Source organism: Tachypleus tridentatus, chromosome 11, assembly GCF_004210375.1.
Source record: "Tachypleus tridentatus isolate NWPU-2018 chromosome 11, ASM421037v1, whole genome shotgun sequence".
Lineage (NCBI taxonomy): Eukaryota > Metazoa > Arthropoda > Merostomata > Xiphosura > Limulidae > Tachypleus > Tachypleus tridentatus.
Window position 1 is genome coordinate 29,352,050 of NC_134835.1, and position 17,129 is coordinate 29,369,178.

A 17,129-nucleotide genomic window follows, 5' to 3' on the forward strand; every position below is an offset into this window, starting at 1 on the left:
TTAACAAAAGAAAAAAATAGTGCTCTGTGCTTTGGGATTGTGTGTTGTGTAATGAATAATTAAGAGTGATGGTCAAGTCTCATTATTCAGTTAGAGTAACTCAAAAGTGGTCAATGGTGTTAGTACACTGCAGATAACCTTTGTATGACTTTCCATGAATATACAAGATAATCAATGAATCAGCTACTTTATTTTTTATATTGCATATATCAATATAATTCTTAAAAAATAACTTATGTTTATAAATTATGGCATATTTCATGGGGAAAAAAAGTCACCATTTCTTGCCAAGAGGATAAATTATATCAAATTCAAACAGTATGTGTGTGATACATGGATGATATATACATATTTTTTAACATTGTTGGAAATGTTTTGAATATTTATTTATGCGCTAGAAGAGCATTAGCCCTTCCCCTCGCATGCCCCTACACTGTTCCTCTGGTCAGTGGGAGGTAACCTGTCAAATGTTGTATTACTTTATTTTCTATTTATCTATCACCTTTAAAGATGTTTGATTTTATGACTGAATAATTGAGATACAGATCTTTTGTTACTGACCCTGTAATGTTATAAACTAAATAATTTGTTGTTAAGTATAAAAAACAATTTAATTTTATCACACATTATATATTTATTTTCAAAGTTCTGTAATTACTACCATCTTCATTTTAAATATTTTTCTTGGATTCAGTATTCATAAGAATACTAAAATTTTAATATGAGATTTATGGGTTTTTTTAAATATATTTTTGAACCCTTCGTGTAGTAACGAAAGTTAATTTAGGTGTATCAGTAATATTATGGTGTTGCACCTAATTTATTATTTGGTATTATACATTGTGCCAACTGTAAAACTTTAGGACTTAGGATTCCATTACAACCATAGTTTGGTCACAATGTGCATGTTTGTGATGTACATAAAACTAAATATTCAGTATTTTAAAATAAAAATAATATATCAACAAATTAAGTATGATGAAGCATACAGTTTTTTTTCTTTCATTCCATTTGGATTGGCCAAGTTGGATCAGTTAATTGGTTTGGCACATAGAAACATGAATTTGTGAGAACACTAAACACATATCATTGGACTATATATTATTAAGGTCAATGATGGCTACAATCTAAAGTAAGATGGTCAAAATCTTACTCTAATATATTTATATTATTAGTGTAATGAGCGAAATGTTTGTGGACTTTTTATATATTTGATAAAGATAACTGAATATATTACAACAGGAAAATCTCTCAATCTAAGACTCGTGTATGTTCATTGACACAAGGATCTTAAGAATATTTTAAAAAGAAATGTTGACATCCCACACCTTACTATAATAAAGTCCATGTTACTTTGTGATATAGTAACTTTTATTTACCATTCATTTATCATTTCTTCTATCTTTTAGTTCAGCTGTGATTATTTAGTTATATTAAGGCATTATCTCACCTTCTAATTGGAGCACATTGATTTGAGCATGTATTAGGAAACTAACATTATAACATTAGTTTCTCTCAGTGATGTGAATGACTGTAAAAGTTAGATAGTCATGTGAGATGCAACCTCATGGTCTAACCACTATGTAAACTCTTCCTTTTTATTAAATGAGTTAAGTTCATGAGATATAGTTTCAATGAATTATTCCTATTGTTGCCCAGTATTGTTACTTTTCTTGATAAATAGTTTAATTATGGAATTTCTGGAATCAAGATAAAGAACCTTCATTTATTTAAATTAATCCATTTGATATTTATGTTGTATTGCTTATTAACATTTGCATCAATTGTTGGCATGGCATGAATTTATCAGTTTTCATTTCCAAGTGATAAAACTTGTATTCTGTTTGTTTGAAAGTTCATTTTGAATTCCTGTTGTCTTTGTGGTTGTCTTTTGTTCGACCCTGGTTGTTGGAGCATTTTAGTTTAGTCAACTGAAAAAAAAAAAAAAAAATTATACACATATACCTACTCAAAAAAATTGTAAAACCATTTGAACAGCATTTATAGATAAATCAATAAAATTTAAACTGCAAAAAAAAGTTGACAACCAAACGAGGATTGAATCTTCCAAAATTAAAATCACAACTGTAACCCTTAAAATTTAAAGTGTGTCTCCACATTTCTAATTGTAACCCTTAATATTTAAAGTGTATATCCACCTTTCTGATTGTAACCTTCAATAGTTAATGTGTATATCCACATTTCTGATTGTAACCCTTAATAATTGAAGTGTATATCCATATTTCTGATTGTAACCCTTAATAATTGAAGTGTATATCCACATTTCTGATTGTAACCCTTAATAATTGAAGTGTATATCCACCTTTCTGATTGTAACCCTTCATACTTGAAGTGTATATCCACATTTCTGATTGTAACCCTTAATAATTGAAGTGTATATCCACATTTCTGATTGTAACCCTTAATAATTGAAGTGTATATCCACATTTCTGATTGTAACCCTTAATAATTGAAGTGTATATCCACCTTTCTGATTGTAACCCTTCATACTTGAAGTGTATATCCAGCTTTCTGATTTCATTACTCAAGCTATTTACAGATAGACTGTTTAAATCCCTGACAGTTTAAAACACCACATCCAATTTTGCACTAATTCTTCTATGTTTTACAACAGCAAAAACCCACACTCCAAACTTCTCATGACATAAAGGATTCAAAACCAAATGTCAGTTTCAAACTGATTTCTGTACTATTTCAACACTGATATCCTTTTAGTTGAAAGGGAATAAAACTGTATGCGTTACCAAGAATGTCTTGTAAAGATGTGCAGCATCAAATGCTAATTACCACCCTACTATTTAAACTTAGATTATTAGAAAAATTCACTGGATATGCCACGTCCAAGAATCAACTGTATAGGTTACTACAAAACTAAGGATATTCCATTTTGATAGGACAGGATGTAAGGTCTTTCAGAAGCAGTTTATCTCTGAATGCATTCTGGTAGTTAGAGGACACAAGGTTTTTACCTTTGTTTTTAAAATTAACTGGAAACACATCATTTGTGAGTTGTTTACTGCCCTTATACATTTATTTGTATTTCTTGTAAGTTGGCTGTTATTCTTGGTTCAATATCCAGTCATTTGTATCTTCTTAATAATCTGTTTCAGTATTGGACCACATAAATTAAACATCTCCTTTTAAACCTGTACACATAAATCATTCCAGTTCATCTGTGTATACTTATATTGGATCTGAACATTTTTTTCTAAGTGTTAAATATTACTATGCAGATGCATAAGAAACAGATGTTTCTTTTTAAATTGGTATTAACCAACTGACCACTAATTCATCTAATAGGATTAGGTCCACCCCTGGCAGTTAATTGTTTCATATCTCATGTACTATATGCATCTGGAGTAGTTACAATCATTGAGTTAAATTTATTAAGAAGTTCCTTTTACATTGATACCATAAAGATGTTCATACTTGCTGAAAATATAGTTTGGATTCATTATTGGAGTATTCTATTTAAGTTGGATACATCATCAAATAAACATAGAAGATCCTTATATTTGTTGTTAAAGTTGTGGAAGTTATAACATGTTAAGATAAAGCTGTGCTTGTTAGTTGTAAATATAACTATAGTATGTTTTGTAACAGTATATTGAAATAATATTTAGACATGAAATAATACCTTCATTGCATACAAGATCTGTAGTTCTAATAAACTAAGCAAATGTCTATAATGTATGGGGCTCATATTAACCTTTGAACCCACTTGTCTGTTTAAACAAGTGGGTGTTAAATATCACTTTTTCAAAACTGATAAATATTTCTCCATTAAAGTTTTTCTCTCATTTCTTCTCATATTCCTTTGTACTTCTTGTATTTCATGGTTTGAATTGCTTATTAAGAGTCGTTTCATGAATGTCAAAAGCTAAGATTACAAAATACAATGTTTCAAACTATTGTAAATTTCATGTGTGCCAGCCCAGAGTTATTGTATAAAATGTATGTAAAATGGGATTCTCTCCACTCCATCTCCTTCTCTCTACATATATCATTTATTAAACATTTGCAACAGTGTCATCTGTTTTTATTTAATCCATTAAATCATTAAATATCAACTGCCAATGAGAGTTTTGTAAGGCTGTTTAATTAATAACACACTAATTCATCGAAAGGCAAATATACAAACTCACATGCTTTTCTTAACCTGAAGATGACCTAGGAAGGTTGAAGCGTTGTTGTCTCCTTATCAATAAATGTGTTAATACACACACCAGCTGTTCTGAGATACAAACTCGTATACTGTCGTAAATTTAAATGTCCTATTATTTATGTTTGGTATACATTTTTAATTTCGTATAACACTTTCTAATCTCTATAATTGTTTTTCCCTGGGATTAGAATAGCTTTAAATGCAATTTTTATTGGTACAAGATAAAGGTATGTTTGGATGAAATGATTCTGATTAGCCATTTGAAAACTTTGTGGTCAGTTTCTTGTGTGATGGTTTTGGTTTTGTTGTAGATGCAGATGGTTAATCACTGCACCTACCTTTGTATATATTCTGAATTAAGTCATATAGTTTTCCAGTACACCAGGAATATCAGTCCATCAAATATGCAAACTGGTTAACTTATCCACAGATTCTACTTTATATAAGTTGAATTAAATCATATTTAGAGTAAGTCAAGAAAACCAGTGTACCACATATCTGTTTAAATTATCTGTGCATTTTACATTTGCATAAACTTTAGTTTTGTAATATACTGAAAGAAATTAAGTTATTACATCACAGATATCTAAATATTACAAATACTTAATAATTTAGTCACTATAGTGAGAAAAAAATTTGGGCTTGTACATTTTGCAAGGTTTCACATTTTTGTCGCTAATTGTGGCCCTACTTTAACAAACATACTTGAGTGGAACATGCAAGAGAGATTGAGCTTTCATCCTGTAACAACTAACAAATGTTTATCTGCATCATCTAGTACTGATAATAAAACTGCCAAAGTACAGAACACAGCACAGATGAAGCAGTGCTGTTCATACCTGATACGTTATCACTGAATTTGAGAAACCCCCACAGGTAGGAAGGTAATGATAGATCTGTTACATATCTTGCATTCCACCAGACTGTGGCAGTCTTACTGTTTGTGAATTGTGGCCTAATAATGGTATGGAATATATTAAAATATTGTAACTTTAGACTAATATGTTTGTTTTTGAATTTTTGCAAAGCTGCACTAGGGCTATCTGAGTTAGTTATCACCATCCACCACCAACTCTTGGGCTACTATTTTACCAATGAATTGAGGGCTTGACCATCACATTATAATGCCTCCATGGCTGAAAGGGCGAGCATGTTTGGTGTGGTAGGGATTTGAACCCACAACCCTCAGATTGCAAATCAAGCACCGTAACCACCTAGCCATCACAAATAAACTAAAATGATCTTAGAAGAGTATCACTAGCATACTGAAATAAAGTCAGGACAGCTTGAACACAGGTAAAAATAAGAGAAATTCATCTTGTCACAGCTCACCCGATAGCACTCCATTGGAGACTGCTATACATGAAGCTGTGAGAGTAATAATATATCCACATTCAGTATCATTTACAAACCAATAATTAGTAGTGTACAGTAATGATTATTAAAGAAAGTTCTACCAAACGACAACTTCAACACATTATCAAAAATCCTGTTTAAATACAGGACAATGCTTTCTAATAAAGCAATATATAATCTACCATAGGTGCAACTTATAAAAATCTGCATACTTATTTAAAACAAAGAATTTTTAGAAGGAATATTTTTTCAGTATTACTTTTGACAGAAGAGAGAAAGTGTGATAGTTACTAGTTTTAATTACTGATAAAACTGGAATGACATGAATATTAGCTAGTGTAACGAATGATCGTTACGATGTCACTAAATCTACCTTTTTTAAAATTCTAGGTGTCTAATAAAGCAAACAAAATTGATATACTTTAACCCTCACAAATACAGTTACTAGTAGACTCAACAATTACAGCCTTAGCAAATGGGTTAATTGTAGCAGTATTTACTTATTGTCCCTAGCTGATAAAAACCAACAAGTATTCATCATAAAGCTCTGTAGTTCTTTCTTATAAAAAATGCTTTATGATGAATATTTAATTCAAAAGTATTTCAATTTCATCATCTCATGTCCTTAAGTGGAATATTATTTGTGCTAAATGTCAAACTTTAACCAGTAATTGTGAGAAATATTTTGTATTGTTCTTTGAATAATTAACATTTTATCTTAGGATGGGGGACTGTTTCATACATAGTAAAGATACTATATAGTGATTCTAGTAGAGAGTTTAAAACTACAGTACAATTGTACAGCCACTTATTAAATAATAACCAATAACTACATGTAAGTGAATTATGTCAGTGTTCTGCTTGTATAATATGTTTGGTTTTATTTAGCCACATGTCATTTACTAAAAATAAGCAATGAGGTGTTTTTTTTATTTTAGGAAGGGGAGTTGTCTACCTAGAATGTAAACCCTGCTATTTTAATTGGTAAAATACTGGCCTCAGAACCATAGTTTGAAGTGATATGTCTGGGTTCAAACAGACTTACTACAATAAAATATAAAATATAAAAGACATATGAACAACTGATTCACTTAAGCCACACATAAAAATATCACATTTAGATGTTATCTCCAATGTGCATTAACTCATCTAACTTAAAGTGATTGAGTTAATCTTGGATTTTATACAACAATGATTCTAAATATTGATTACATGAAGACAGAAGTAATTAGAGATGTAATAGACAGTATTTTAGCCAAATGTCAAATATCTGGTCAGGTTCTCTAGTTGAATAAGTGAATATTTGGCCAGCAAGTAGTTCGTTATTAGTATTAAAACAATTTATTAATTTTTATGGACACTATGGGACATATGAGTAAATACAAAAGTTAAGCAAGTTACACAAAGAGTATGGTGTGAAAAGTGTGATTAACAAAGGGATCATATAATAAATTCAGGTGTTTAGCTGTATTGTAGTTGGCCCTGTTTAATGTGTACTACTACCATAAATATTTTCCACAGAGAGAATATAATTGTGTTAATAATCTGGCTTCAACTGGATGTGTCCAATGCTTCCAAACTCTAAAACTTGTATTATGCTCTCCAGTATATGCATATTTAAGGTTATTAGATACCCTAGTAAAACTAGAATCATTCCACTTGTTAGCTTGTTTGTTTGTTTGGAAATTTCGCATAAAGCTACTCGAGGGCTATCTGTGCTAGCCGTCCCTAATTTAGCAGTGTAAGACTAGAGGGAAGGCAGCTAGTCATCACCACCCACCGCCAACTCTTGGGCTACTCTTTACCAACGAATAGTGGGATTGACCGTCACATTATACACCCCCCACGCCTGGGAGGGCGAGCATGTTTAGCGTGACGCGGGCGCGAACCCGCGACCCTCAGATTACGAGTCACACGCCTTACGTGCTAGGCCCTGCCGGGCCATCACTTGTTAGCACCAATCAGAAACATGAGAGGTAAAAAATTGCCTCAATTTTTCTGTATCATCATGTGAGTTTGATATGTAGATTTGTCACTATTTAAATGGTACATAGAGAACCACCTGATAAAAAACAAACCACACAGTGGTGTTCTCTACTTCTCTGCTACATTACCTTAATATTTCATTGGATATCCACAGGAACTAAGATTGGAAGACACACCCAGCTGTGAAAAATAAAACAAAAAAAGCAGTACTTATCCTTTGAATAGGTTCAACTTCAGCACATTTAAGTTTTAACCAAATAAACTAAAGAACAAACATTTATGCATCTTAAGAATCATTATTATTGAAAATTAATTTTTTGTGAGCATATGTAAACAATGGAAACCTGAATATGGAGACACCTAATAATTTTAGAGGGATGTTAAAACTTTGTAACATATTTGTCTAGTTGTCATGTTGGCCATGCAGTAAATTAAACTGGTAATATATGTAGGTCAAATAATAGAGCAGATTTAGAATTTTATTAAAATAGGCCTATGTGTATACAGTTCATATTATGGAATAAATTAAACTCATAATATAGTAGGTTTAGATATATAAAGGTCATATGATGTAAAAACTTGTTACAATTATTGTTTTATTTTATAATAAACAGGTGGTGTCTAAATGTTCTACTTTGTATCTCTGGACACCTAGTATAGAGATTAACACTTTTACTAATAAAGAATAATGTTTCAACCTTTTTAGGTCATCTTCAGGTCAAAACGTTGTTCTCTACTTTATCAGTAAAAGTGTTAATACCCATACCAGCCATCCTGAGATACATTTTTACTTAAATTGGTTTTCTCGTCATCATGAATGTTCTGCATTATCAATTATTTTATGTTTCTAGTTCTCTTATGTTTAGTAATACTGGATTCGTAGACAGCTTGCATTGAGATTATTTGGCCAGCAAACAAAGTTACCCATTGCACCAAACATGCTTGCCCTTTCTACCATGGGGGCATTATAATGTTACCGTCAATCCCACTAGTCGTTGGTAAAAGAGTTGCCCAAAAGTTGGCAGTGGGTGGTGATGACTAGCTGCCTTCCCTCTAGTCTTAAACTACTAAATTAGGGATGACTAGCACAGGTAGTTTTGCACAAAATTCAAATCAAAGTTACTTAAATCTTTTTATAATCTTTTAAGAAAGCCAACTAAATTATAGTAATTTTAGAACATTCTTTTCCAAATTATTGTGTTCTAAATGAAAATGTAATTTAAATAACTTGGTGAGATAAGTTAATCCTACTGTGATGTGGCATAAAGTAAAAAAGAACAAATTCTAAATTTTTTATTTGTATCTTTATCAATTGTTAATAAATTCTTTAACAAAAGTAACTAAAATGCAAAATTAAAAACTTTTTAATTATTTTTTTTTTTTGTTTTGAATTTTGCACAAACTTACAAGAGGGCTATCTGCACTAGCTGTCCCTAACTTAGCAGCAAAAAGTCTAGAGGGAAAGCAGCTAGTTATTACCACCCACTGACAACTCTTGGGCTACTCTTCTACCAATGAATAGTGGGATTGACTGTCACATTATAATGCCCCCACGGCTGAAAGGGCGAGCATGTTTGGTGCAACAGGGATTCGAACCTAGGGCCCTCAGATTACGAGTTGAATGCCTTAACCCACCTGGCCATGAATTATGTAACAAAAGTTAAATTTTGGAAGCTTTATCAGTTTGAACTGAAACTCATGGTATGTGCATGACACGATAACCTAACTGTTTCTTTAGTCTGTATTTTGCCAGAAACATTCCAGTGTGATTTGTTGCATGTTATATGGAGAAATGGTCTGGGAATACAGTTATGAAGCTATAAAATAACATAAAAAACTGATGTGAAAAGGCTGGAAGCTAAGGCATTTAGGATAAATAACTAAATGTTTGTTACAGTGTGCAGTCATTCTGAACAAAAAAATACACTATTCATTTCATTTCATATTTTTAAACTTTTTATTGTGTTGATGATTTTGCTACAATTACAGGTTAAACAAAAAAAAATGAAGGTTTTACTGAAAATAATGTTTTCATTTATAAGTCCATGAAAACTAATATGGAGAACTTAACTTGTAAATGAAAGTAAAACATGTTCTAGATGTTACTGTGAATGTGATGGCTTAAATGTAATGATTAGGCTAAATCATGGGTCATTGTTAGATGAGGAAAGAACTTATTATAAGATTACTCAGTAGGTTCAATGTACCAGCTCAATCAATTACTGCATCAACAGTGAAATCTAAATCAAGGAACACAGTAGTACCGCCATTTTGAAAATGAGAATTAGAATCGTATGTAAGAAATCATTAGTTTTAATACTGTGTGAAAGTAACAGCACAATAATGCCCAAAGATGAATAATGCATTACAACATAATTTCTCTTACAATTCTCAAGTAAAAAAAATGCCACTTATGCAATGAAAAGTAAACATGAAAAGAATGGTACCACCATAGTATAATCCACATAGCTTTCATGTATATATATTTATAGTTTTATAAGTTATTAACAGGTTTCATTCACAAAGATCTGTAGAATTAACCCTAAATCACTAATTTTCTGAATGACCCCCTACCAATTGATAATCTTAGATCCCATACTAAGAGATGCTGAGCTGGGTCATGTGGCAGGTGTTAAAATAAAGTACATTCTTGTCGAAGTTTATGATGCATGTTACTGTTAAATAAGTGGAATTATTTTTCTCTATGCAACAATGCTTAACTTCTAACCATAATTATTTTTGAATTTATGCTTTCATGTCTGGTGTCTAAATAGATACCTAACTAATTTTAAAGTTGAAATAAAAATAAATTAGAAGATTTAGATTTTAATATAATAATTTTTTTCAAATGGGAAATGACTTTGAGTAAATATTCCTCTTTCCTTGCAGTTGGTCTCTTATAAGATTTTAAAATCATTGTATCTCATGGAAAAAAACATTTTGCCAACATATAGCCAAATGACAGGAGTTTAAAAAATTACAAACCTATTAACTTGGTGTTATTTTTGTACTAAAGCCAAGCTTCAAAGTCACTAGTAACTACCCTGAAACAAAAACTATAAAAAAGTAGTAAAAAAACTCGATAAAAATATACCTTATTCTATACCAACATCATTAAGAATTAGTCAAATAACAACTACGGTACAACTATCCTATGAGAAAGAAAGCATGTTTACTGAAGCACAGTTGATGTAGTTCGATCCTAAATAAATCTACAAAACGTGAAACTTTAATAAACATACATTATGAATGAAAACATTACTTGCAACCATTCAATATTAAATTTCAACTGTGACAAGCCACGTATTCAGTGCAATACCAAAAAATATCCATAATTTATGTAACAAACAATAAAAAAATAACAGATGTATCTACTGAAGTCCTTCAGCTGAACACCAAATTTACAATACAGTCTTTGGGTCAAATTCATATATGTTTATTTAAACAGTGTCATGAGATATTAGTAACCAAGTGAAATAAGTCAAAATGGAATTTTGAGAAATGTAAACAAATTACAGAGAATACAATATCTACTAACCTGTGCAAGTTAACTTAGAAATGGTTGGTAATTTCAGAGCAGAGTGGAAATTGTGTCGTACTAATTTCATGGGATGGAAGATATATGTTTGCGTATAGCATAGCCACATCGGGTTATTTGCCATGTCCATCAAGGGGAATTGAACCCATGATTATAGGATTGTAAATCTGAAGACTTACCACTGCCCCACCAGGGGACACGAGATAAAAAAAGGGAAGTATTTTCTACTGTCCTAGGATATACACAAAAAATTCAAACTCTAGTAAGTTTGACACAGAGACAAGGATGACTTGAAGTTTCAATGGAGAAGGTAGCTGTTAGCAAACCTCAAACCATTTAGGAATATTATATGAGAAACAAACTGTAACATAAATGATTTTTATGCTAAAAAGTTACACTAAGTAATTGAAGAAATCACTGTCCAGGATTGCAATCTATATTCGGCTGATGAGGGAAGCATAATCACAGTCGGATTACAAATCGTGTGTCTATGTGTTGACATGTATATAATCAAAACACCAGTAAAGTTTTCCTGTAAATGTGGATAACAAAACACTGGAATACCAGACTATTCAGTTTTCTTCTCTCCTTTATTTATTAATTTCTTTAATCAATTTTGTGAATTCAAAAGTCACTTTCCACAAGATAATATTACTGAGAATCTATAAAGAAAAATCATTCAAATACTATTTTCCAACTAAACACAAGTAATTAAGTTAAATACATCCATCTTACAAATGCACAAATTACATATATTAAACATATTATTGGTATCAGTTTTCTTTTGTTTACACCTTAAAATATTAGTTTCAGTGGATTTATTCAATAATCCATACAAATGTTTAGTATGTCTTCTTGATAAAATAATTTTATTAGTTGCAATTAAATTTTTCATTTTTTATCTACTATTTGATTTAATTTGGTATTAACAAATCAAATTCAATATATGTACATGGTTGCCCGTAAGTCTCTATCCATCTGTATGTTATTATAAACAATGTTATAATACTAATGATAAGTTGAAGGCAGCTGTTACCGTGGCATTTGGAACAATAACCCCTGCTATATTGAGGAAAATGTCTCACAGAACATGACGTCGCATAATATTATGCAGCGAGAATGAGGGACAGCACACATACACTGAATACATAAGATATATGGATGGGTAGGGGCTTATGGGATACCCTGTATATATATCTTTTGGCAATGAGTCACTACAAAAATTGTAATCTTTTCTCTGGATTTATTAATCTCTGTTTAAACATTCTTTTATAAAAGTTATTCATAACAATTTCAAACCCACTTTATAAAAACAATTCTTTCTAAATAATGACACTCAACTAAGCACCCACATCTAGATTTTTTTTTTTTTTCTTTTAAAGGTGTGATACATGGAAAATTGAGGCTACACCGGATAGACAGTGTACCCAAGGTAATGTGGGTCCTTCTTCCACATATATCTTTCAAAAAAGTTGTGCTCCACAGTTGGATATTTGATTTATGGTTTCTTGGTTATTTTTCCAATTACATTTTCATTCATTCTCACTTAGTCTACTGTAATGTAATCATATATCAAAATAAATGTTTTATATTTTTTCTGTGAACCTGATATACCACTTTATTATAATTCTTTGAGAACAAGTTTTTTATGTGATATATTTATAAAAAATACCATTGTGTGAGTGTTTTCAAAGTCTACTGCATCGTACTGTAAACAATATAAATATAAAAACTGTGCCAAAGTGATTCTTGTATCTAAACCTTATTCTATACTGAACAACCTGGTTCATTCCCAGTTCATCTACTGTTATTTAGTCTACTGCTAATGTGAGTGGACAAGGTAGAATGTTACCCCATTTACTCACTGCTTTCCTTCTAACCTATATAAATACAAATCATAAAGACAAAAAATTAGACACCCTTACCCTACTGATCCTTTCAATAATGTAATTTCAACAAGTTCACTTTTTCTTTCACAAAAACAAAATTTGACATCTTAACTAATCCCTGAAAGATAATCCCAAACATTTAATATCCCTCCTCTGAATCTTTGTCAATAAGATAGTATCCTTTCTTGGATAAGAAAACTAAAACTATTCAGTAATATTCCAGTTAAGATCCAGCTGGGTGATATGTATATGGATAGATTAATTATTTTCACTTGTAAATACAGCCTAATACTGAATTACCCTTAATTCATGTTCAATATGAGACTCCATGTTCTTTATTTCTTTAACTCTTTTGGGCCAAAAGAAACTAATGTGCCTTTGACAACATTTCAAACAAAATGAACAGACTTTATCAAAGGCATAGTTACATTTCTTACAACAGAAATTACTGACACTATTGGCTCCAAATTCTATAATTTTAAAAGTTATATCAATTGTGAGTACTTCTCATATGTTGTCTGTGGAATGATATATATTTTGGATCAGAAACAACAACAGTGCTCCTTGTGAGAAGGGCTGAGACTTGATTTGTTGGAATACAAAACAATACCAATTTGACATTAACTATTATGTTAGATTATCACTTTAAACTATTGTTTTTACAAAAACCAGTAAAACTATGCAGTGAAATAAAACTTGATGGAGAGAATACTGGGACTGCCAGATTCACAGTAAATTATCACAGCAGATAAAAACAATGAAATCACTTATCACCACCACCTGTGCAAGATTTAAGGTGATGTTGCTTGTTCTGGAATTGCCACAGTAAATTGTTTTTATACACAAGGGATTAAACTCCATCAAACAAATTATTACAAATAATCTGCTGCCATCAGTGAAATTACTTTCTATTTATTCTCTATCACCTTTGGAAGAATAATCTAATTTGTTATTGTAGTGGAATCTGTAGTTGAGCACAAATTACACAATGGGCTATCTGTGCACTGTGAACCGAAACCCAATTTCTCACATTGTAAGTGTCCAGACATGCAGCTGTACCACTGGAGGATGGTACCTTTAGTTAGTAAGTTTCTGTTTACTTGTTAAAAGTTAGGCAGGAAGCTACAGAATGGGCTGTCTGTGCTCTGCCCACCAAGGGTATAATTGCAAGCTCCCAGACACAGTGACATTCCACTGTGGAGAGGAACGTGGAAACTTTCTACTTGGTCTGTCATTTCAGAATGAAAATTCATATCAACCCTAGCCAGCAGTGTGTACAATGAGGTTGCATACTCAGGAGTTGACAACATTTTTATATGGTAAATAAAAACCAGTTACTTCCACACAATGCAGAGTGCGTACTGTCTCTACATCACAATCTCAGACAACTGTGTATCAAACAAGGACAGAAGTGAGAATTGTAGAGTTTCTTCAATAATTGATAAATTTAATATGACATACTGATATTTTAGAGTTCTACAAGAATGTAAATCAGAAATACCAAATCTTACCGACATTTTTTTTGGCAAGTCACTGATGAACTTGTTTTAATAATAAAAAAAAAAAGCTTTGTGGTAAAGACTTGAAATAAATATTCACAAGGTTGACTAAAACAAATGTAATTAGACCATTAAGAATCACTCACAAAATTGTAATATTTATTTACCTTACTAGTGACTTCCATCACTGTTTTATTTCAACTATCCCCACAGTCACTTCTTCCAGATTGAGCCAGACATAAAATTTAACAAACTCTATAGAGTGACTTACATGAATGGGGGCCCAGCATGGCCAAGTGGTTAAGGCGTTTGACTCATAATCTTAGAGTCATGGGTTCAAATCCCCATTGCACCAAACATGCTTGCCCTTTCAGTTGTGGGAGCATTATAATGTGATGGTCAATCCCACTGTTCATTGGTAAAAGAGTAGCTCAAGAGTTGGTGATGGGTGGTGATGACTAACTGCCTTCCCTCTCGTCCTACACTGCTAAATTAGGGAAAAACTAGTGCAGATAGTTCTTCTGTAGCTTTGTGCAAAATTAAAAACACAAACAAAGAAACATACATGAATGAACAAATTAAAACAAAAGGTTGAGTGTAAAATATGCAAATATCGAGTACTGGCTGGGGGAACACATTGGAAAGTTACCAAGACTCCCTTCCCATTTTGAAGCATAGAAAATATATTACTTTTACTATGATTTCAGGGCTCGTGTTTACCTTCAGAAAGATCTCTTCATACCTTCAGTGGTATGTGGTTGAAAACCACTGGTTTAGATTTTTTTCCTTGTAAACATGAAAGTACAAAACGTGGCCACCATACAGGTACTAATGTCCACACAAAGGTCAGATAACCAAGTAACTGTTACAACCGTAGAATGTGGAAATAATTCATTTGAACTTCAATCAAAAGTTAATGAATGTGATGGATTTCTAGAATCTTCCTATTGGCAGTTAACATGAATGGAAATGTTTGGAACTTTAGTATTAAAGAGTAACCTAAAAGCTTTAAATTTCAAAATCCACAAATTATTTCATTTGTACAGAGATGCTTTAGCCTTCTAATTACTATTACTAACGGTATCCATTACTTTTCAGTTTATTAAGTACTTATTGTCATTGGCGTTTCGTCCATTATAATTTACACCGTAGGTGTTGCACACAAAAATACACTCAATACCATAATAACTACTGCAGTTCTGTATGTATTTAACAGATATAAATTGAACGATTTTTCCCTTTTTCGGTCAGTTCCGTATACTGAGTATGTTTTAGCAGGAAACAAATTAAAATTACTCGAAATAATAAAATATTAATAACGTACCCAGATTATACTATTACGCGTACTCTGTAGTAATAATACATAAAAAAATGCAGTGACTATTTTTACGACAATCACTGGGTCAATAACTTAATGTAAGAAATTAAAATTTTTACGATACTGTTTATCACATTAAAAAATGCACAACTAATTTTATTCAAATAAAAGATTTCCCATAAAATCACCAATGCAACGTATGGTAGCAGTGGTTCAATAACTGGAATAGGCCTAACCAATTTTTGCTTTCATCTCTAATTATGAACTCCAGTAATCAGTATTTATGAGAAAGGTTTGTTTTAAGAACAAAGCTACACAATACTGTCTGTGCTTATAAAAGAAAGCGTAGTTACGTGAAATACGTCAGTCACTATATTCTGCTATTATTATCATATTACTAACTTAATTAGGCTTAGTACTGGGTAATGTATATACTATTTTCGAAGTTAACTCTACTATGTTGATACCAGAAAATGGCAAGATAATATTCTATAAAGATGTCACGCAGTCAAGCTCAATTTAACGTTAGAGCTATTCTTGCATAACTATCACCATTTCAGTTTAAACAAAAAAGAGAGAGTGAAAGAAAAATGCACTACATTTCTCGCTACGACGCCCTCTCTTTGGTGATTTTAAACTTTGCTTTAAGCGTAACGAAAAATATGGAGTCGCCTGATCGCAACAATGAAGAGTACTTGTTGGTTATTTTTATTTGCAGTTTTCAAAAACTTCAAGATACACTTAAAACCTCAATATTCAATTATATATTTATAATTTTAAAATTGTGTTGACTTAGTACTGATTTAAATGTATGCTTTTATAAATCTGTTGTTTAACGCTCGTTTCAAACTTCTGCGCTTGATAGCCATTTGTTGTATCAACTTTTTTCTTTTCCTCAAAATTTAAAGGGGCTGGCATGGCCAGATGGTTAAGGCACTCGACTCGTAATCTGGGGTCACGGCTTCGAATCCATGTCACACCAAACATGCTAGCCCCTTCAGCCGTGGGGGCATTGTAAGTGACGCTCAATCCTACTATTTGTTGGTGAAAGAGTAACCCAAGAGTTGGCGATGGGTAGTGAAGACTAGCTGTCTTGCACTGCTAAATTAGGGACAGCTAATGAAGATAGCCCTCAAGTTGCTTTGCTCGAAATTCGAAACAAACCGAACCTTTAACACTCGAAAACCCTCGAAAAAGGCATATAATTTTTAAAAATGTGGAGTTGTTTATCGTCTTCCTTAGAAACTGAAAATACGTTTTACCCACTTTTTTATTTTTGAATGGTAGTCCTCCTAATAATAGAAGTGTTTGACGATACCACCACAGATACGTCTCAACAGTCTTAGCGAAATATCTA

General features: G+C 31.8%; 1 long non-coding RNA gene across 1 annotated transcript in view; it reads left to right on the forward strand.

Moving 5' to 3' along the window:
• LOC143231328 (uncharacterized) overlaps window positions 1–12,677 on the forward strand; it is a 40,740-nt gene extending 28,063 nt beyond the window's left edge. Inside the window, exon 4 of the long non-coding RNA XR_013016877.1 lies at window positions 12,449–12,677. This is a non-coding gene — a long non-coding RNA (uncharacterized LOC143231328). The remainder of the gene's footprint in view (window positions 1–12,448) is intronic.
• The last annotated feature ends 4,452 nt before the right edge of the window (window positions 12,678–17,129 follow it).